We start from the raw sequence: 22,437 nt of genomic DNA on the forward strand, positions 1-22,437 counted from the left end.
TACCACAACATAAAATACCATGATTTATATTTGTTTCAGTAACAGTATTTAATACTAGATTGTGAGTCCGGTTGTTGACTCAAATACTGCGTATGTGTTATTAGGGGGGCTCTTCCTATTGGAGGGGTGGCCACAGGGGGGACCGATCTCAGTGTTACAGGGGCACTGTCCTCTCTGAGGACACAGAGATGGGACACACAGTGAGTGAGAGAGTTGCACAGTTTTGATCAGGTTTTTTAGGTATCCAGTTTTTGTTTTTGTTTATAGGATTTACCTTCATAATAATACATATTTGATACGGTTGTATCAAGGTAAGGCTAACAAATGTAAACTGACCATGTACTAGTAAACTAAAGTAAGTGTTTTAATATAGATTTTGTTTTGGGTTGGATTTGAATGATTATTTGGCAAGATTGCTTGTGGAATAGATTTGTGTCTGTACCTTAAAGATATACCAACAGATTGAGGTAAATTGCATGCTGTCATTTGGTGTTTTATTGCTGAATAAAGGGCAGTTAAGTGAAATATCTGAGGGTTTATAGGGATAGCAACGTCACAGCCATGATTGAACATAATCTAGCAGGGACCGAGTGAGGTTTCTTGGTATGTGAGTGTACTGGAGAAGAAATGATGGTTTCTCTACTTTCCACTACTCTGTGTTTCACTTTAGGAGTTCAGCCTGCCGTCATCCAGCCCTGAGTAGGAAACACACACATCTATCTACTTTAACCCCACGGGCACTCTGCTGTAAACCCTCCAACAGGTCGACCAGCTCCACTCTGCCTGATCAACGAATGAGGTACGAGCACATAAAAGTCAAACCACAGGACCGTGATGTCCCATTCATTTTAGATACATAATGCATTACATCTTTTTTCTGACGGTGGTAGGACGCATGTTTAAATTAAGCTGTATGGAGCAGAGAGGTCTTTAGTGGGGCTGCTTTGACTCAAAAAGCAGCTGGAGTTACATTATGCATCACTGTAAAAGCTACTGGACCATTTCTACTCAGTTTTTGGAAGATGAGTGAAACGATGTACTGAGGACATGCCGGATGTTCTCTTTTCCTTGTATGTCATCCAAGATCACGCTAACATCTGGTGATACGTTGGGAACTTTTTAATGTTCTGTTGATACAGGTAGAGGAAGCTTTTGTTAGGGTCTATAAAACCGCCGGGGAATGGGACAAAAGATGGGGAATGAGCTGAAAAGTGTAACTCTGACTTTACTGTTTTCAACTGAAATCATGCCAAGATCACAACTTGAGATAATGTGTTAGGATAAGAGTACGGGCCTCTCAGCTCCTGTTTAATGAGGGAATGAAAACCAGCTGATGGGTTGTGGAATTCACATTAAGTTGACTTCTCTTTGCTCAGCAACATGCCAGTCTTTTGAGTCGTGGTTGGAAGTGCTGGCATATGATTTTGAGCTTAAGTTTACACAGATCCTGCTGCACATCCAGCTGGTATTTTCAAAAGAAAGACAGTGTGGATGGAAAGATTCCTTGATTTCACATTAAGCTTGTCTCATTGAGCTTTTGTATGCAGAGAGTTTCTTGTGTTTTCACTCTGTGTAGACGTTTCCCAGACGCTGCAGTAAAAAGCTGCTTATCTAACCTATGGCTGGAGTGTTTAAGTGTTTTATGAGACCTCATACACAGCAGAAGAGCTTACCAACATGGAAACATTTAATTAAAGCCTAAACCTGAAAGGGAGCACAAACAGTGGTTACAGTGTTCCAGTTAAGAGCAGCCATGTGTGATTCCTGTTGCTGATGTGGGCTCAGTTATTTTCTCTGAGCTGCTGCACTCTAACCCATGATGTCATGAGGATACAAAAACTTCAGGCTCCTCCACTGAGCGTGAAATGGAGACCGACTTTGTGGACTCATAAAATGTTTGAGGTTTTAAATCCAATTCGGCCGTTTCCACTGCGCCTGCAGTCATGAAGCAGAAAATTTGCTCATATCCTTGGAAGTCCCTGCTGCGTTTCACGTCTAAAGAACCTCCTCCTTTGCTTAGCTTTAATCTTTTTTTTTTTATCCAGGCAGTGTCCACAGACCTGGCAGCACCACATTCACACTAAGGAGTGAGCAGTACAAACCCAACCGGAACATAAGGAATCGCATATGATGTATGTGACCTATTGTCCTGATCCCCATTCATTTTAAAAATAGTGTTACAATGCTGGATGCCCATACTAAACGTGGGCAGAGTTTCAGATCATGAGGTAAACGTATGTATAGTATTCCCAGGATAAGACTGAAAAGGGCGCTAAACAGCATGTTCTGCAAATCACGCGATAGTTCCTCGATATGAAACCAAGAATTTCTCACGACAGCCTCAAGCCTCCATTGAAGCCGTTAAAATCTCTTACATAGGCTCTAATCTCCCAGCACTTGAGAGCAGCCCTCCCCTGGAATCTCTGCAGTGTTCTGCCCCCATGGGAGACTTCCAGAGAGCTGGCCAATCAGAAGAAGGTGGGCACGTGCAGAGGGGGGCCTTAAAGAGACAGTAGCTAAAACAAACCTTTCTCTTATCTAGCGCCACCTTAAGGTCATAAAATCAATTTGTCCATCAGGCTAAGCTCTTGTTTGTGTTAGTGCTAATGAGACTATATATGTATGCTAACATGGTAACTCACCATGCACCAGCTTTTAGCTAAAATCATCATTTGTGTATTTTAGTTAAGTATCATAGGTTCTCTACTGCATCATTTTTGACCAAGTAAGTAGCACACTATAAATGATTTGTGTTCCTTATAAATTTAAAACCTGGCCTTTGCAACCTATTAAACCACTAAAGCAGATTATTATACTCTGAAAAGCTATTACTGTGCCTGGAAACTGCACTGCTTAGTCCCTGACTCTGATGATGAACAGGTTTCTGTTACCTACAGTGAGTTCCCACGCTCGATAAATGAATACATAACGCTGTGGTTAAACCCTCCCTGATGATGAGTGTGTGTGGTTTCAGTGTGGTCGTGCAAACGTCCTGATTGTGTGGGCTTTGATATTTGCATTGTTGATTAGCTTCATTAGTTTTCTGCTCATGAGCTCCCCCTCTGTGTTGTGGGTTTTTGGTTGGTGGCCTCTCCCTGCAGGATCGCAGCCTCATCCCCCTCGAGATCTACGAAACACTGAAACAACCCTCCATCTTTAAAGTCAATTCTTATGGAAAGTGTGTCAGAAATATTGTGTTATGTGTTGTGTTATTGTGTGCATTAGGAAAACATACATTTCTGCTGCCTCTTTCACATGTCTGTTTGGTGCTTTATACATCACATAGTACGACTGTCATAATAGCAGAATTTTAGACTTTGATTCAACAACTTAGCACACAGACAGACATAGAAGTCCAATCCTAACACTATTGGGTAATTTCTTGTTCTGATATATTTAAATTAAGTAAACATCTGCACATTGAAAAAAATTGCAACATTTTGGTATTGGAACATATGTGTGTATTTCAGACAGTATGCAGATGATTGCTTGCAATTTGTTATGGATTAATTCCTCTCCTACATCTTATGAAATAGATGTACTTTTTCACAGCTTAAGTACTTTTTGATATTTTTGATTATTGTAAGACAGATGTTATTGTTTTACAACATTTGATATAAAAAAATATTGAACATTTTGACAACCCGATCTCACAGTCAAGAAAATACTAAGGTCATTTGGTCGTTCAAGTCAGCTCCCCAAGTTAGCCTTTCTTCTAAATCAAAGTATTTTTATGTTTTTAGTGGTCACTGGTGTTCATTTAGGCAGTTGTAGTGGTCCTTGATGTGTTTAAAATAATGTTTCCATCTTGCACATGAATTTATAGTTAACATTAATTTCTAGGTTTCCTTATAAGATTATTAGTGTTTCTTAAAAGTCGTGATGGTCAGTCAAGACCTTTCGTCTTGTGGGTTTATGTATCCTGGGGCGGTGCTAATGTTTACCAAAAAAGCCAGTTTATTAGGTCTAAAGCACTTTTTGTTTAACACACTTGAAGAATTGTTGACATTGAGGCTATTCTTCAGCGAACACAAATACAGTTTTGTTGGGTTTTACTAAAAGCCACATCCACTGACACATCAGCAGTTCCTCAAGTGTGTGTTTCAGTGTTACAGCAGCCTGATGCCACCACAGTAGCATTACTTGTGCTACAAGGGTGGTGTAGAGGTGTCTTTTCCAGGGTAGGTGTGTGACGTTTATTAGTGTATTAGTAATAAGTTAGTGTTCAAGTGTGTGTTTGTGTGTGTTGCAGTGTGGCAGCCCACCATTATCTGCTGAATCATCTCCTACCATTGTGTGTGTTTACTGTGGCAACCCCTGCTGCCACACACACACACACACACACACACACACACACACACACACACACACACACACACACGATCAGCCCAGACACACAGCTCGCTGGGCGTTCAGTGCTGACTAATCACTGCTGGAGGATTTTACAGGTGTTGGAAGAAAACACACAGAGTAACCCTCTCTCTCACACACACTTCCTGTATGTGTGGTAACTCCTTTTATGGTCATCGTTAACATGGAAAAGTCCTCTTGAATGATGACGTCATCCTGCCGGTCAGAGTGACTGTTAGTCTGGATGTTTGTGTGAGTGGGGGTTACGGAACATTTTGGAATGTATGATGAATATTTGATATCCCAATAATCATCTTTTTTATTTCATTTGCATGAAGTCTCATTTACATTGAGCCATTTTAAGATGTAACTGATCATCTAAATTCACCAGAGACACAGACACAACATTCAAACATTTATTGTGAGACTTTTTCATTTCAGATGGCTCCAAACTAACCATTTAAAACTACTGGAACAATTGCAAAACATTTAGTACCTGTAAGCCATTTTCACCCCAAATTGAAAAAGAGCCCAGATTTAAATTGATACCAGAATTTCCCTTAGTATAACATCACTTTGCAATAATGGACCTCAAGTTTTTAAACTGAGCTAAAAATGCATTGACCCGAGTGGGTTCATTATCCTTCAATTTTTCTATTTTTTGGGGACCCAAAAGCGACTTTTTAAAGTGAAAACAAGACAGATGTTTAAATCAGGTCTACCGTTAAAGATTTAAATACAAGGTGGATAATAATAAGCTCCAAAGATTGAGTTAAGGCGTTGGGGAACTTTTACACCTGGACTTACACTTTTACAAAAGGTTCTCAAAGTCAGGGTCTATGCAGTTAACATATTATAGTTGGGCTCAAGTTTAAATAAGTCAAATATTTCTAAGTCTTTCGAGTCATATTTAACTTGACAGCCTTTTTTTTGGAAAAGATGTTCTCATTCTAAAGTCAGGTGTCATCTGCATAATATTAAAGTAATATTAAAGTTAATTTTAAAATTGCTAAATTTGGGCACATGAATGTATGTAAATGAATAAAATGAAAGATGTCCAATGGTTGAGCCTTGTGGAACTCCACACAAACAGAGAGAAATTGCCATGCCAAGTTTTCAAAAATATCTATCAGGAAATCCTCTGATAACTTTAATTGATTGTGAAGGACTTCTTTGAGTTACAGAAGCTTGTGGAACAGAGGCAAGACTGGAGTGATGTCAGGACTTGGTGTGTTTGTGTGTGTGTGTGTACGTCTGAGTGTGTGTGGACTCATCAAAGCATAGATCAGATGTGTGAGTGTGTGACATGGGAAATTTGTGTTTGATCTTCTGCTGAGTCATTAAAGAAAGTGACTGAAGCCAACACCTTGTTGTGGTCGCAGACTGATGTAAATCCAGGTGCCTGTGTGTGTGCGACCTCATGACCTCATGTGTATGTTCTCAACATCTGTGTTAAATCATTTATTCTGTGATCTTAGCTCTTCAAAGGCTTCTGGCTGGTAGTGCTGTCACTGTGGCTTTTCTTCAAACACACACACATAAGAGACACAAACATTGGACTACAGTACAGAGTAAAATTTGAATGGAGGAAGTGAAAAAGAATCTCTTTATATCACATGTAATTTAAAGAAAGATGTAAATCAGACAGCTTTGTCCTTGTTTAAAGGTAAATGTGTTCTTCTTTGATGAAGCTATATAGTAGGGTTTTTGCTTATATTATGTTTAATGTTTAACTTTGTACATTGAGAGCACAGTTACTGAAGACAAATTCCGTGTGTGTGTAAGCATACATGGCCAATAAAGCTGATTCTATTCTATTCTATTCTAAGCTTTAACTTTCCCCCTGCTTACACAAACACACTAATTGTTTAAATGAGGCTCTTCATTTTCACTACAATCTCTTTGTTTCTGGCATAGTATTTATATTTCTCTTTTCATTACCAAAACCTGTGGTGATACAACACCACACAGAGAGGTACAATACAATATGATACGACACAGCACAGTATGTTACGATACATCATATATGATGAATAACACAGTCCAGTACAGGATATTATCGTACAAAACGTCACAAAACGACATGGTACTATTTAGTAAAATTCTAGTTTTTATTAATGTAATCTTGTGTGTTTGTAGAGAGTGATTTAACAACTGTTTGCATTTAAAAAATAATCTTCCTTTGTAACAAAAAGGTCCATCTCTGTAGGGATGCTTTCTGTAGCATTGTCAGACACTAAAATAAGTGTCTGACAATGGCTTTTAGTAAAACCCAACAAAACTGTATTTGTGTTAGTTGAAGAATAGCCTCAATGTCAACAATTCTTCAAGTGTGTTTAACAAAAAGTGCTTTAGACCTTATAAACTGGCTTTTTGGTAAACATTAGCACCTCCCCAGGTCTAAATGACTGTCTGTGACAAAAAAAACAAAAAACTTTTAGTGGACACACTTAGGTTTTCAAGGCTTACGTTGCAGACATTACAGCCAGTTTCACTGCTGCAGGATGAACAAAACTGCAGAACAAATAGAAAAAACTTTCTGTACCTGTTCAATATTTAGAGCAAATTATGAATAAAAGTAGGGACAAGCTTATAAATACAGAAATAGTCCTTTTCATTTTTCTCTTTTCAATTTGTCCCGATTTAACCCGATAACACACACACATGCACACTAACACACACAAAAATACACAGTAATGCCACGGTGAGTAAAAGTGTGATCCATGTAAAGAAGCTGTGGTGAGTGTGTCCTGTTTGATCTTTACAAAGTCATCAAAGAAACAGGATAAAAGCCCCGACCTTGTTGTGGTCACACTCACACACACACAGACAGATGTTTCTGTTCACCTGTCTTTATACTTTATTCTTCTTCACTGAGCCTCCTTTCCTCTGAGATATTACACAAAATGGGGGAAAGTATGCGAGAACAAGAGGAGGAGCATGTACAGAGAGATGGCTGCAGGTTTGACAGAAAGCAGGGAGGACAGATGTCTTTAAACGACAATAAAAAATAAATTGGAGACACCCTGTATCTCTTTCCTCGGAGCTGAACGGCTCTCTGTGGAGAGGAGAGCCGTGTGTTCATGTAATTCATCTTCTGCAGGAGCTTTAACAACATGTGCAGGAGGTTTAACTTTGTCTGCATAGTCCTGGACATCAAAAGGAATTAACAACAGATTTAGGACGCTTTCACACATGAAGTTCGGTGAAGTCGATGAGATTCAGAGGTGAAGTTAGACCATGGTTGCATTTGACATTTGGTTCAGTTTCCTTTCACGCTGAACTTTGTAAAGCGCGCTAAAGCCTTTTAAATGTGGTGTAGCCACCCGCCATTTGGGCTGTAGCTCCAGTTACAGGCTACATGCCATCCGGCCTAATGACCCCGAAGTAAACAGCAGAAAGAATGGCATCCTATAGCACGCCACAGTATGGCAGTATCTATAAAATGGAGATAAATGTAGGCTGTGTCAGGTTACCTGCAAGCAGGACAATAGGCTGATGTTGTTTGCAATGTTGTTAGAGACGCAGGGAAAATGTATTTGACATTTGCTGATAATTCCCTACGACAAACCGAACTCTGAACCTTCCAAGTGCACCAGCGTGGTCTCTCAGTTTATCAAAAAAATGGCAGCACCACATTCAATTAATAGTGCTTGTTACATTTATTGCATAAAAAGTGAAGTGTTGTAATGATTTTCTCATCCAACAAAACTTTTAAAAAGCACATCTTCCTGAATGTTTAACTATTGCTCAAACGTGAATAAACAGTCATGTCTGTCTCTTCAGCTCACTCTCATGAAGAAAGAGAATTAAAATAACTTTTATGAGTAATATTTAGATTCAGTTCTTTTTGAAAATATAATCATTCCATTACTGAGTTTGTTTCTTGTATAGTAATACTCAAAACCTCTATATTTATTCGATTTTTTCATGTTTTGTTACAATAGATGAACTTCTACTGACGTAAACAAACTGGTGGAGAGAAACAATGTGTTACATAAAGTAATCAGTGAGTAAACACTACATTACGTCTGTGGATGAATAATTCAGCATAGGCCAACATTAATCAAAGCATTTTGAAGTGGAAATCTAGAGAGGTATCAAGAAAAGCAGCGAACGCCTGAAAAGACGGTGGTGTACTGGTAAGAGTAAAAACTGTTTATCTGTCAGTAATTTACGTCGTCTTTGCAGTAAAATATATATTTTTTTACCATGTGTTTGGATTCAGAGCAGACATGTTTGTTCCTCTCATAGATGGATGTGTACAGAGTCTAAATAGGTTAGAAAAATTAAACAGGAAAACCAAACTTTTGGTCAAAGTATGGAGTTTCCAACAAAGATGTTTGTGCAAAGCAACAATTAGAAGCAACAATGGGAGACTCAGGTTCCACTTAAATACACAAACAGACACATCTCATTTATATAACCTGTCTGCACTATCTCAAACATAAAACACACACACACATAAAAACACCACATGTGCAACTGATTGAACTGTCTCAGCGTCATTTATCAACTAGAGATTCATACAGAATTGTCAAAGTAATGTTTAAAATATCCTTAGCCTTACCTGTGTGTAATCTTAATGGTTGAAATGGCTGCTACATAATCCCTAAAGGTTCAAAGTGTGTCCATGAAAGGTATTTTTGTTACCAGTCCTCATCAGACATTTACATCCCTGTGACGTTTCGCCTACAGTATGAATGTCTACCTCCGAATTCCTTTGATTTATTGTATTATGATACAGTATGGACATACACACAGCAAGAAGTACAGTCATCTTTGGGGTCACCAGACTAAATTCATAAAACGGTGATACTATGTAGAAAGCGGGAGTTGCTGGTCTACCACTGATATAATCATATGGTTGGTTTGTGTAATGATGTCTAATACAAATATTTTGTTGGAACAGATCTAAACGTTACAAATAAAGAAGTCACACAATAACAAACAAACTGAACATTTGGGGCAAGGGTAGACCAGCATCTCCTGTGTTCTGCAAATCAAATATTTTGTTTTTACAATAGAGTCTGTTGGCTTTGAAGAGAATGATGTTGGCTGTTTCAGGTTTGATGATCTCATTAGAGACTTAGAATAACAATTTGAGCCTGTCAGGGACAAAAACAACTACTTTTAGTGGACGGACATAAACCTGATTGAGCCTAATCGAAATGGGAATACTTTATAATTTGCCCGTAAATTAGGGGGGGAAGTTAATTATCAAAAGAAATTCACCTTAGAAATCTTGTTTTGGTCCTCACAAATCTAGAACAACATATATGATTACATCAGCAGTTTGCATTCAAACCATCTCAGCACATCAGTCAGTCAGAGCTCATAGAACAGCTTTGAACACAAGCACTCAGATTCAGCTGTCCGCCAGCCAGGAAAGACACATCTCTCACACACACTGAAAACATGAACTACACACATTCAACAGATGTAGCTGCCGGTCATACACATGTAAGTTGGAAAGATAGTGGGAGTTTTGCATGCCTCGGATGGCTGCATGTCTCAACACAGTGAGAATCTGTTACTGCAGATGGAGGATGTTTTCAAATAGTGTCATATCGAGAGCCAGATGAAGCATTATCAAAGTGACGCCGACTTACTATTAAAACCATGAAGCCAATTAAAGAACAGTGAGGGAAAACCAGGCGTGAAGAATGGCCTTGCACAAGATTGGCATAGAAACATACAGTGGCATCCATAATCCGACTTTGCTTCATTTTAGGGGTTTTGAACCTTGGGTCCTATTTTTTACACTAATTCACTAAAGCTATTTTCACATATGCACTCCGGGTAATATCTAGATAATTTCTGGAGGACTGCTCTGGAGGTTCTCCCGACCTGGCTGTTCACATACGCTCCTCACAGCTGGAGACTATCCCTGCACTTAAAATAATCGTCTAAGCCTGTAAGGAACAAAAAAACCTAGAATTTTATAACTGGATGTAGATCGATAGTTTTTCTTGCCAAAGGATTACACTACACCAAACCCAACCTATTTTACAGCTGTTGGCGAGAGAAATCTACTGGAGCAACTCCAAAAGTTTGGGTTTCATTAGTTGATTATAAACCAAATATTTAAAAATAAGGCTCAAGTTTAAAAACACTATAATTCCACTTAACGATTCATGATGTAAGGTTTTTTAATCTGAAGATTCTGGTGTGCAGCTTTGACATGCTCTTCAGATATTAAAGCTTTCATGCTGGGAACAGAGCCGTGGAGAAAGCGGAGTTGTGGTCTGTTACTTTGGGCAGACTGATAGAAGACAGCCTTAGTGAAAGACGTCAGATTTAGTTTGACATAATGAACTGTCTCAGCGCTCTGCTCTCTCTTCCAGAGCCTCAGAGAGCAGCTCGGCCAGCTTTTCCCCTTTTTATCTGCAAGTGAAACTACGAAAGTATGCGAGTCCACCCAGAGGGCTGAGCTCAGATGATTAGGAGGATTAGGAGCTTAAAGCAGATGTTTGGACACACAGCACACACCTGCAGTCAGCTCAGGTCATGTCTATTTTAGATGCCCACACATTTCTTCGCTCTCTCCTGAGCAACAGTGTTTACTTTCTGCCTGGTTTCAGAATATTTTCCGCCTGCTGTAACCTCTGGCCTTCTCACATTAGATGATTGGAAAAAGATCCAGTTGTGGTGTCAGTCTCTCAGAGATCTTTAATGCATCAACAACCAAAGATTCATAGCAGAAAATAACAGAGATGTACACTTAATTTAAAATGTATCTTTGAAAGTCACTGAAATTACTGAAAGAAAATCCATCTCACAAATGAACTGGGATGTACATCTGAGTTTGTTAGCTTGATTGCCTCTAACAGGCTAACAGCTTAACCATTGCGTTGCAGTAGTTTTTACTTAAACTTAGTTTTTTTAAAGATTTATTTGGGGGATTGTTTGCCTTTTTTGACAGGACAGTGGAAAGAGTAAGAAGTCAGGAGAGAGAGTAGGGACTAACATGTTGGAAAGGAGCCACAGGTCGGATTCAAACCTAGATTATAGCCTCCGTATATGTGGAGTGACCTAACCACTAGCCCATCAGCATCCAAATATGCAGATTTTAAACATCAGAATAGCATGTATCCTAACTGAATATATCGTTTGAGCAATGATTTCCTAAAAAGAGAGTGACTCCAGACTCCCTCTGGGGTTGTTGTTCTCAGCTCTGTGTTCACTCTGACAGGATGGTGCTTCCTTAAGCTTGTTTATGATTCACTGAGAGGCTCAAACATGTTTCCAAGTTTTCACGTGAACCTGTCGCTCTCCAACAGTTAGCGATACAACCACTAATTGTAAAGGTACAATGGTGAGGTTTTGTCCAAAGAATACAATTGAAGGAAATCAACAGACTTAACATACAGATGAGAAAATACATAATACTAAAGCAAATAGGAACCAGATCATGTTTGGGCTGCATATCTGAATGGAGATCAGTTGTCGAAAGGGCTGCCCTCGGTTGGAACAGTTTTGGTCTGGGAGATTGGTGTTGAAGTGTGACGTATACTGGATCAAAAGTCAAATTTCATACCTTTAAAAAGTCTTCCCCGAAGGTGTGAAACAAACTTTTACTTCAGTTTGAAGTCACATGATTCAAAAAAACTCTTTTAAAAGTGCCAGTCAGTGCTGACCAAACTTACTCTGTCCCACCGCTTCAAAGAGTCAGAGGCTTAATCAGACCTGGATGTGTGTGTATGTGAGTGTGTATGTGATCGACAATGAAGCTTTGAACGTTGAAGTTGAACCTCCGACTCCTCGTAGACACGACACCTGGGCTTACTGTGTGTTTGTGTGTGTCATAGTGTGTTTGTTACATAAAGCACCGAAAACTCTTCAGAGAATCAAAAGTCAACGTTAACAAACACACACACACAAACTCGGGGGAGAGATGATTCACAAAGTGAGTAAAAGAGAAAAAAAAACATGACAAAAAGAGCGTCAAAGTGAAAGAGATCTGAAGAGCTGCTCTCCGTCTCCTCTGCCGGGACGCGTGAACGAGAGGTGACGACAGAGGGATGAATGACGAGAGAATGAGGACAGCAAGGAGGAGGGAGAAAAAGAGACGAAGACAAGAAAAAATAGGAGAGAAACAAAGAATACGGATGATACGGATTGGGAGATAATAAGGAAAAAGAAAAGAGAGAAAGCTGTACAGATACTAAGAAGACAGGAAGACAATAAAGGAAACAGAGAGAAGGACAAATGAGAGAATGATGGAAAACAATGGAGAGAAAGACATAGAAAAGAATGAAAAAAGTAAAGAAATATTTAAACAAACTAAGTTTAGTTGGTCCAGTAGATTCCTTCAACCTGCAGCAGTGAAACAGGCCGAACATAATCCTTGATGGATCAAAGCGTGTCCAGTAGAAAGTTGTTTTTGTATTAAGTTTCCATGCACAGAAAAGTGACGCTACAGTTACATCTCAGTTAGAACGTTACATTTGACTACTGACTGTATCCCGGTATACAAGCACCAAGTGAGAATCAATTTCTTGACAGAAGGATGTCTGACTCCTCTACAGCAGGTGGTCATATGCTCCTTTTCATTTAGAAACTGTTGGATCTTCTTCAGGTTAACTGATTACGTCACAAACCAGACAATTGACTGTCTCTATTCTGCGTTTTTCTTCCATCCATATTCTTCAACACGTTTACCTCCTTCAGCTGACACGACCTGTCCTGTGTCTCCTCGTCTGCTTCTCTCTCTAACTCTGTCCATGTTCTAAACTCTGACATCCAAAATTGTGTTATTTGATCAAAATATTACTCCCTTTAACTAACATGCTGACTGACGGCTGACAGCGAGCAAAAGTTGTTTTGAGACTTTGAATAAATTAGCCGTTTCATTTCATGTTTTACACGGGCTACAGGCAGTGAAAGAAAAGGTTCAACTATGCACCAAAAAGACACCAAAGAAAAGTAAGGAAAACAACAAGTAGGAGATAGAGAAAAAAGAAGTCAGAGTAGGAGAGAAAGGTCAATGGACAAATGAGCAGAAACAGCAGAGAGAGAGGAAAGAAGAGGGAGCTGACAGGTGAAGACGGGCGATCGATGCCAGGCGAGATCACAGAGACAGGTGGACCATACCTGCAGTGAGTCATCGTGCTGTGTGTGTGTGTGTGTGTGTGTGTGTGTGTGTGTGTGTGTGTGTGTGTGTGTGTGGGATGAAGTGCAGAAGAGAGAAGAAGTGGTGATGAGGGAAACCTGTAGTGCGTCACCGCTCTACATCCCTTTAAAAGTTTTTCTTCTGTTTGAACTCTCTGTGTGTCTCTGGGGAAATGGTATTTCAACCCAAAGTCGGGAAACACAAAAGTTTGTGTTGCCATGGCTTTTTTTTTTTTTTTTTTTAAAGGAAACCAAAGACAGAAATTGAAAACCTTGTGCATGAACAAATTCCTTAATACAGATTTAGGCTACACTCACACAGACTGTGTTGTTTCGAGTGTCTTTGTAGTCACATTGAGTCTTTTGTAGCTGTTTAATTTCAGATATTTTTGTGGGATTTTGCCTTTATTTAGATAGAAATGTGAATAGAGTAGGGTATCGGGGAGAGAGATGGGGAATGATATTCAGTCAATGAGCTGCAAGTTGGACTTGTTACACAGTGTCTCCTCGTAGTTGTCTTGAGTGTCTTTGTAGTTGGAAGTATCCATTTGTAGTTTTGAAAACTCCATATTTAGCCCTCTTTGTAGTTGTCCGGTGTTTTTGTAATAGTTTTGATTTAATGTAGTCATTTGTAAGTCTCTTTGTGGTCCCTCTACATGTCTTTGTAGTCATTTTGAGTCTCTGTGATTGTTTGATTTCATTTGTAGTTGTTTGTTCTTGTTTCATAGAGCTGTCTAGTCCTGTGGTGTAGCTTTGTAGTCCACTTGAGTCTCTCTTGAGATCTCTTGTTTTGTTGTAGTTGCCATGAGTGTATTTGTAGTTTGAGTCTTTTTTTTTTTCCGTTTGTGTCTTTTTGTTGTTGCCATGGTGTCTATTAGTAGTTGCTTGGGTTTTTCCTGTAGTTTTAGTCTCTCTTTCGTTTTGAATCTGTTATTATCTGAAAGTTGTTTTCTTGTCTCTAAGTGGTTGTTTCATGAAGCTTTTGAGTAACTGTGATTGTTTTTTTTTTAGGGGTTGAGTTTCTTGGTGTCTTCTTCTAGTTGTTTTTTATTTGTAATTGCTACTTTGTCGTCATGTTGAGTCTCTTTCATTTTCTTTTTACAGCGATGTCTTCCTGGTAATTTTGTAATCTTTATATCTACTGTGTTCTTTGGTAGTTTATTTTAACAAGAAAGTCACATCATTTAGTTTAGGAAATCTGCACATTGTTCTTTTTAACAGGACAATACCTGGATGTTGGGATCAAATGTGTGACCTTATCCCTCCCTGAGTTTATTGCTTTAAATCAGTGGAAGAAGCAGATTTAGTATTTTCCCTCCGTCTCAGTTCCCAGCTGTGAAACCACATCATTCTCCTCATGGTTTCCTAACTACAGTTTGTCTTTCCCATCTCCACCCTTTCTGTTTCTCACATAATTCCCCCTCTTCCTTGTCATGTTTGGACAGATTGCATATGGCGGTTTGGCCTAAATATACGCTGCGGTCGAGACGTTTCTCAACACTTCTCGCTCTCCACCAACAAGTGCTGTTACTGAGAACTGCGTCAGAGCAGAGGGGGGAGAACATGCTCTCTGATAAAATGATTATTATGATGGAGTACGATGACACAGGAGATGCTCAGCACAAATATCAGTTCAGTGCATTGGGACTGTTCTGCAGAGTCATTGGGGGCGTGGATCTCTGTGACGGTCCAGTCAAACCGTGGAGGTGGGCATTTAGACTGTGACGAAACCATGACCTCTGACTGGGCCGCTGCAGTACAAACGCGTCCACGAGCAGCAGAGAAAGAGCAAGATCGCTGAAAGTGTCTTAAGGGATTTTTATGGAATATATGGTCAGAGGAGGAAACATAGGTGTTCTTCTTTTAGGTGTCAGAGGTGTTAGAGAAGTTTAAACGTTCCCAATATGAGAAGATCCAGTAAGAATCAGATATATCGATCAGTAGTGAGCTCCTTTTCTTGTGGTTAAGTTACGATATAACTTTCAAACAACTTCCCAACAAGAAGTAGAGCAAACCTAGTTTAAGACAATACAGAATACAAAATAAAAGCATAACAAAAACGGTCTAGAAATGCAAAATAATGACAATAATAATAATAATAATAATAATAATTTCAGACATGCGATTAAAAATGTTATTAATCCTTATTAACTATTGAAATACAGTGATAAATTGCAATTTAAATAATTACCCCAATAATTAAGTAAAACTTGAAATAATAAACTTCATACACCACATATTAGAAAATAATGTTTCTCTTTAGTTTGAATTTTTGAAAGCTTGAATTGTCTTTTTTTTTTTTTTTTTTTTCAAGCTAGAATTGAGAATGAAAATCCTCGTTATTTTAACTTTTGAATCAAATGTATGTTATTTGTCCTTTCGTTGTTTAAGCATTATTTGATTAGTGGTCTTTAAGTTCAGAAAGTTCTCCTTAAAGACCTGAAGCATCACCAACGTGTGTTCTCAGAGACAATAAGAAGTTTTTGACCTTCATCCAAGGTGACGTGTGTTTACATACTTTACATCGTTATTATCTGAGCAACATAACAGAAACTAACAGCTTCGGCCTCGGGCTCTTACACTTACCTACACTCTCCGGCTTTAATAAGTCATATAACGTAATGTCACAGCTGACACAACTGAATGTTTAATGGGCAATGTATTCACTTTAAACATACAGAACAAGGTTCTTATTGTGATTTATTCATACACGGTTCATTCTCTCATAAATGAATAACCGTGTGCTGTGTTTCTGACATGTAATGAGAAGTGTTTTCCTGCACTTTTTTAAATGGATATGACTGTAAATAAAATAATCGGGAATGTAAACTGAGCTGAAAGCAGCACTCAAAGGCACACTGATGTTTAATAAATTACACAAGCATTCAATAGTTCCTGAGAAGGTGACTTCAATGACTCAGATTCAGTTTGTTCCAGTACTTGACACCATTTGTTGACTTTCTGTTTAGTCACCGCCCCTCCTCCTGACTTTGACCTTACAGGGAATCTGAAAAAGCTTACTCACTTTCAATTGCTCAAATATAAACACTGATTCTTGTGGTTAAAATTAAGAGGAATCTTTGTCTTTTCATCGTTTCAATGCCCTTAAATAGGCTCAAACTGCAGCTCTGCAGGATGATGCTTCACATTCTGAAGTCAGTGATAGATTTTTGAGTAAAAAATCCACTCTTTTATCTGCATTAATCATAAACTGGAGAGCTGAGTGTCCTCTCTCCTCTAAATGAGGCTGTAGATCCTTCCAGAAAGTTTCTCCCAAACAACAGCGAGTGCAATCAAAGTTATAGCTGCATCATGTTGGTTGTGTTATTTGTGTTTTTCATCAGTCTCTTGAAATAATTGCACTCTATTTTTGTATTGTCTGTTTTCTGCATTGTAATGTGAAGTATTGTTATTTCCCTGGCAGGCAAGTATTCTGGTTTCCCTTTCAGTCCCAGTAGTGTTCAAATGATCAGGAAGTCCAACCACCGTCACAAATTCAGCAAATTCTATAACTTCAAGCAATAGTTGCACTTTCTTTTTTCAAATTTGACCAATCAACCTAGGCCTACTTCTTTTGTGTGCGTCATCATGTACGTCACTAAACTCACCACTTTGAAACTAAAAATGATCCTCATAGGTTTGTAATGTTTCATGAACATCGGAGGGTTAGGTTTACTGTGCCTTTTATATCTTTGGAGCGCTGCAGAGAATTACTTTTTTTCTTTTGCTGTGAAGCAGACGACAGCTCAGTTCTAAAGAGACTCGTTTAACTTCTATCCCAACTTCAAAAAAAAGCTGCGGTCAAATCAGGCTTTTAAGATTTAAGCTGAAATCTATGAGGGAATGAGTAATGACATACCACGCTTGACCACATGCAGATAAAACAAGTCCACTGCAGAGTTAGAGACAGAACAAAACAGAACCCATTACTATCACCTGACAACAATCTAGCTTTTTTTATGAATCACTATAAAAAGAGATCTAAATATGAGAGCAGTAAATTAGTCTCCACTCCAGCAGGATATTATCAGGAGAATTCACCTCGCGCCAATAGGTGGGGGAGTGATGTTTCTATACTGTGACCGGACTGGGGACACACGCTACGATCTCCTTGCACATGATTAAACATCTGCATGGTTAAACATCTGCATTATGTTTACTGTTTGCCATTATGTTGTTCGCCGCTCTTTTGTTGATAGTGTGATTTCGTCGAGCTATACGTCGCTCCCGCCCAGCTTCTCGTCTGACGGGGATAGTCTCCAGCTGCGTGCTGCATACGTGAACGGCCAGGTCAGGAGAATATCCAGAGCAGTTCTCCTGAAATGATCTAGATGTTTTCAGGAGTGCATATTGTTAGCCTCATAGCATAATTGCCTGAGTCCTATTTTGGTCAAATTGGCTAACTCTACTCTCCTAACACTGCTGATTCTCCGTGCATTATTGTCTTAGTACTCAGCCTATCAGAATGCTTTTTACATTTCAGAATCACTTTTCAGAATCACTATCTAGACCCTACATAAAAAGATGTCGGCCCCCTTGAAAAACAGGGCTCAGCTGACCACAAGTGAAGCATTAGCATTCTTTTTGATTCATCTGGTAAACTAGTTCATATTTCTTTAACTTTATATACAGTAAATGTACTTTCAGTCGATCATTATGAACTGCAGAGGTGTGACCTCAAGTCACATAACTTGGAATGTGTTTCTCCTTCTTTTTTGAAAACCTTAAAATACGACTTAGGCAATTATGCTATGAGGCTAACGATATGTGAAAACTGCTACAGCCACAGACTCTGTTACTTTGTCCACCATGTTTTTTATTTTTTATTTTTTACATCATGCCTTTCCTCCGTAGGGGTCCAAGGAGGAAAGGCATGACGCAAGGAGTCTCCGGCTGTGAGGTGCATGTATGAACAACCAACTGAGGACGATACCAAGGGCAGCCTGCTGGAACTTTTCAAGTATTTTTCAGGAGTGCATGTGTTAAAGGGTCTTAAGGGTAAGTAGGCCTATATTAAGTCAAAACAAATGATAAACTTCTGTGATATTAAAAGGAAAGTTTGGAAAACTGCAGTGATGTAACTTATCTACAATATGCTACAAATCATGTTAAAACACATGTAGTCAATGCACCATGCAACACATGTGAGCTAGATAACTGTATAAGAAAGCTTTCGTTTCTGGTTAGACACGTTAATACTTGTATCATTGTTTCAGTTTTTGGGGGGAGCAGAAAGAGAGACCACGTTCATTTTGGACACAGAAAGTCTGAATAACATGTTTGTGATAAAGAATCTTTGCTTCTCTTGAACATTATCGGCTGACTCAGCTGAATGGGAGGTTAAACAACTGAGACACTGCCAGGAACCTCAGGGAGATTTTGGATGAGAGACGCCAGGAAGCAGAGAGAGAGCTATAACAGCAGCTGAGTGTTTGCACACACACGCATACGCGCACACACACACACACACACACACACACACACACACACACACACACACACACACACACACACACACACACACACACACACACACACACTCACACACACATTCTGAGATACTTGACTCAGAAGTTGTTCCTGCAGCGAGAGTGTTGGGGGGTCTTTCCTCATTGTTTGTTCTTCATGCAGAGTCATGGGTGTTTAGTGCGTATGTGCGTGTGTGTTTGTGTGTGTGTGCGCCTGATGGTCCTTTGTAGTCTGGAAGATGTCCGGATACTTGAAAAATCCCCACAGTGCCTGAAGACGAGGATTTAGTAACTAAAAACCCATTAGCTTCTGTGTGTGTGTGTGTTAAATTCGCCTCTTATTCCTCTTTGTTTTTCAGTTGACTAAAACTTTATATTCTTCATCTTCTTCTCTTCTTTTATTCTTCCTTGTCATCACCTTTTCCTCTTTTCTCCACCTTCCCTCCTCTTCTCTTCGATGATTTCTTGTTTTACTTCCTCTTCTGGATGTAGAGACAGACACACCATCTTTACATTGTAGTAAGTTCTCCTCCTCCTCCTCTTCCTCACTTCATCATGTAAGTGGGCGAGAGAGGGAGGCTCTCAAGCACAATCCCTTTTTCATTTCTCCCACTGCGAGAGGTCAGACCTATGCTATCCATCACCCACACACACACACACACACTTAGACAACATGTATGTGTGTGTGTGTGTGTGTGTGTGTGTGTGTGTGTGTGTGTGTGTGTGTGTGTGTGTGTGTGTGTGTGTGTGTGTGTGTGTGTGTGTGAGTGTGTGTGTGTGTGTTTAATTTGTGTGTGCGTTGCAACGCGGCAGTAAATGAGTCTGCACCTCCACAGAGTGTTTCATAAAGCTGCAGAGATAGCAACACTAGAAACCAAGGAAATTTGAAAGAGGAGGAACAAGGGAAGGAGGAAAAGATTGATCAGAAGAGAAAAAAGCTGCATAAGCAAAATAGACTAACAGACTGCGACACGGACTATACAAAATAAAGTAGAAGGGAAGTAAGGAAGGGAGAGAAAAAGGGAAATTCTAAGACACAAGGACAAGGGGCTGGAGGTAATAAAAAACAGAATGATAAATCCAGAGAAGAAAGAAAGTTATTGGTGTGTGAAGGTACTCTGAGGTCACACAAGGGGCATTACATCTGATGGCCACTAGATGGAGCAGTTCAATCTGCATTCAGTTCTGTGGCACAGTCACACCTGTCCTCTATAATAATGATAATAATTACAAATAAAATCATAATTGTATTTATATACACCCTTGCAAAGGTTAATTCAAAAGTGTTTAATCTCTGCCAAATAATATATTGATACATGACACCTACCATAGATAAAACAAACAAAACAACCACAACCTGTTTGATAAATACAAACAATAAGATCGCATTCAACTTTATTTAAAACCTCCTCTCTAAATATCACCAAACGTTTATTGAATCTTTCAAATAGTACGTCTGGAATCGTTGAACAAGCAGTAAAAACACTACAACATTCAAGTAACAGATATTTGCACACATTTCCCTCAATGTGCACCTTCATAATCTATAACTCTTTCCTGTTTTTTTATTTGTTTTTTTGGGGGGCTTTTTTCCCTTTAATTTGATCGGACAGAGTAGGAACTCTGGGAGAGAGAGTTAGGAAATTTGAGACTTGAATTTTGGACTTGAACCTGGAACACCCGCTTGTAAGACTGTAACCCGTACATGGGGTGCAACTTAACCGCTAGAACCACTAGCACCCACTCTGCTTCTGCCTTTTTTTTTAATGCTGCACATAAAAAATAAAAAAAAATCCTATGACAGTACCAAATATAAAGCCTCTTCCTCTGGACTTGGTCTAAGTCACTCGTTGTTTTTAAGGAGTTCTGTAAATTTCCACCAAACTTATCTTGATAATTGAAATGAAAACAAAGTAAACAATAGTCATTGTGACGTTGCAGCTGTTCATTGAAGCTTTATGAAGTTTTCACTGAATGAATTTCACAAACCTGATCTCCATCAGATTTAAATGTTCTGCACGTCTGCTGCATCATTCGAGGCACAAGATTTCACCCTGATATGCTTGGAAACTTTGGGATCTCTGCTCAGACTTTGAATAAAGTTATGTGGTTTTGAACAACATGAGGACATAATAATGGAGCAGGCGGAGTTGTGCTTTTGTACTTTTCCAGCTGTTCTCTTTGTATCCTGGATGAGGTTTCTTAGCCCCGGAGGCGACTTCAAAAAACGAAGTGAATCTTTGTAGCTGCGAGCGCTACGACAGGTTCATGACTCACAGGTTGGAGTTATTTAAAGAACACCGGTGCAGACACGTTCATTTCTTTAATACACAATCCGCCTTTATAAGGCGACTCAGGGAGTGGTGACCTCACACAGGCATGAGCTGGAGATGTCTTTAAAAAAATAATTCAGACAACAGACGAGTCAAACACACACACGCACACTTTCCCCTAGCGTGATGATGTCATAACAACGCAGGGAGAATCCCAGACGTCTGATTAAAGCCGGAAGCTTCGGTGTGTAACTCTGCGTCTTCTCAGCTTCCTCTACAGTCAGATCTGACTATGATCTGCGGGTTCTTGACGTTAAGGGACCACATGTGAGAGAGAGGGGTGGGGGGTGAAGGGTGAGAGACAGTCTGATGTTATAAGAAAAAGAGAGAGAGGGAGGACAGCCTGCAAACAAAACAAATTATTCTAAACTAGTGTCATAGATTGCCATACGTTTTTTAAATCCCATTACATCTATCTTAAAATTCTTTGTAGCTCTCTTTAGTGCCCTTTCTACAACTTGAAAAAACACAAAAGAAACCCTTCAGAGCTTATTTAGAACTAATTACATCTTCATGAAGTCCGCTTAAATCCCCAGAAAAATGCCCAAGAAAATCCCTTTACCCTCTTCAAACACTTAAATCCACTTCAATTCATATGGAAAGCTTTTATCCTAATTGAACCACTTGAAAATACACCACTTGGAACAACGTAGACCCTTCTTTGTCCTACAAGTTCCTTTACATATTCTATGTGGAATCATTTAGTTTCCCTTTAAAGACTTAAATCTATACCCTAACCAATAGAACTTCTTTACTAACTGGAACTTTGCTAGAACCTCCAAACAACCCCTTTAAAACACTGTGCTAACTCATCAGAGGCCATTTGCACTGAGTCTGCGTTCCTGCTGTGGACATGTCTTGCAGCATTTGTGTGGATTTGGTCACGTAATTGTGGTGGAAGTGGCTTTAGCAATTTTCAGTTTGCTGCTTTCAAAACGTTGTCTAGCCAAGAACACTGCCATCTGAAAATAAGTTTTCAACTGGACACTGCTATCTATATCATTGTTTGAAGTTAGCTATAGCCCCACTTCCGCCCAGCGGTCCGGTTCAGTTTAGTTCTGTATGGTACACATTTATGCCAAGCATACTGATCCAACCCTAAAGACTGGAGCTAGACACACTGCAGTCCATTGATTGGTCGAAAGGATCTTCACTGTTGTTGTTTTTGTATT

This window comes from Labrus bergylta, chromosome 20 (genome assembly GCF_963930695.1).
Source record: "Labrus bergylta chromosome 20, fLabBer1.1, whole genome shotgun sequence".
Lineage (NCBI taxonomy): Eukaryota > Metazoa > Chordata > Actinopteri > Labriformes > Labridae > Labrus > Labrus bergylta.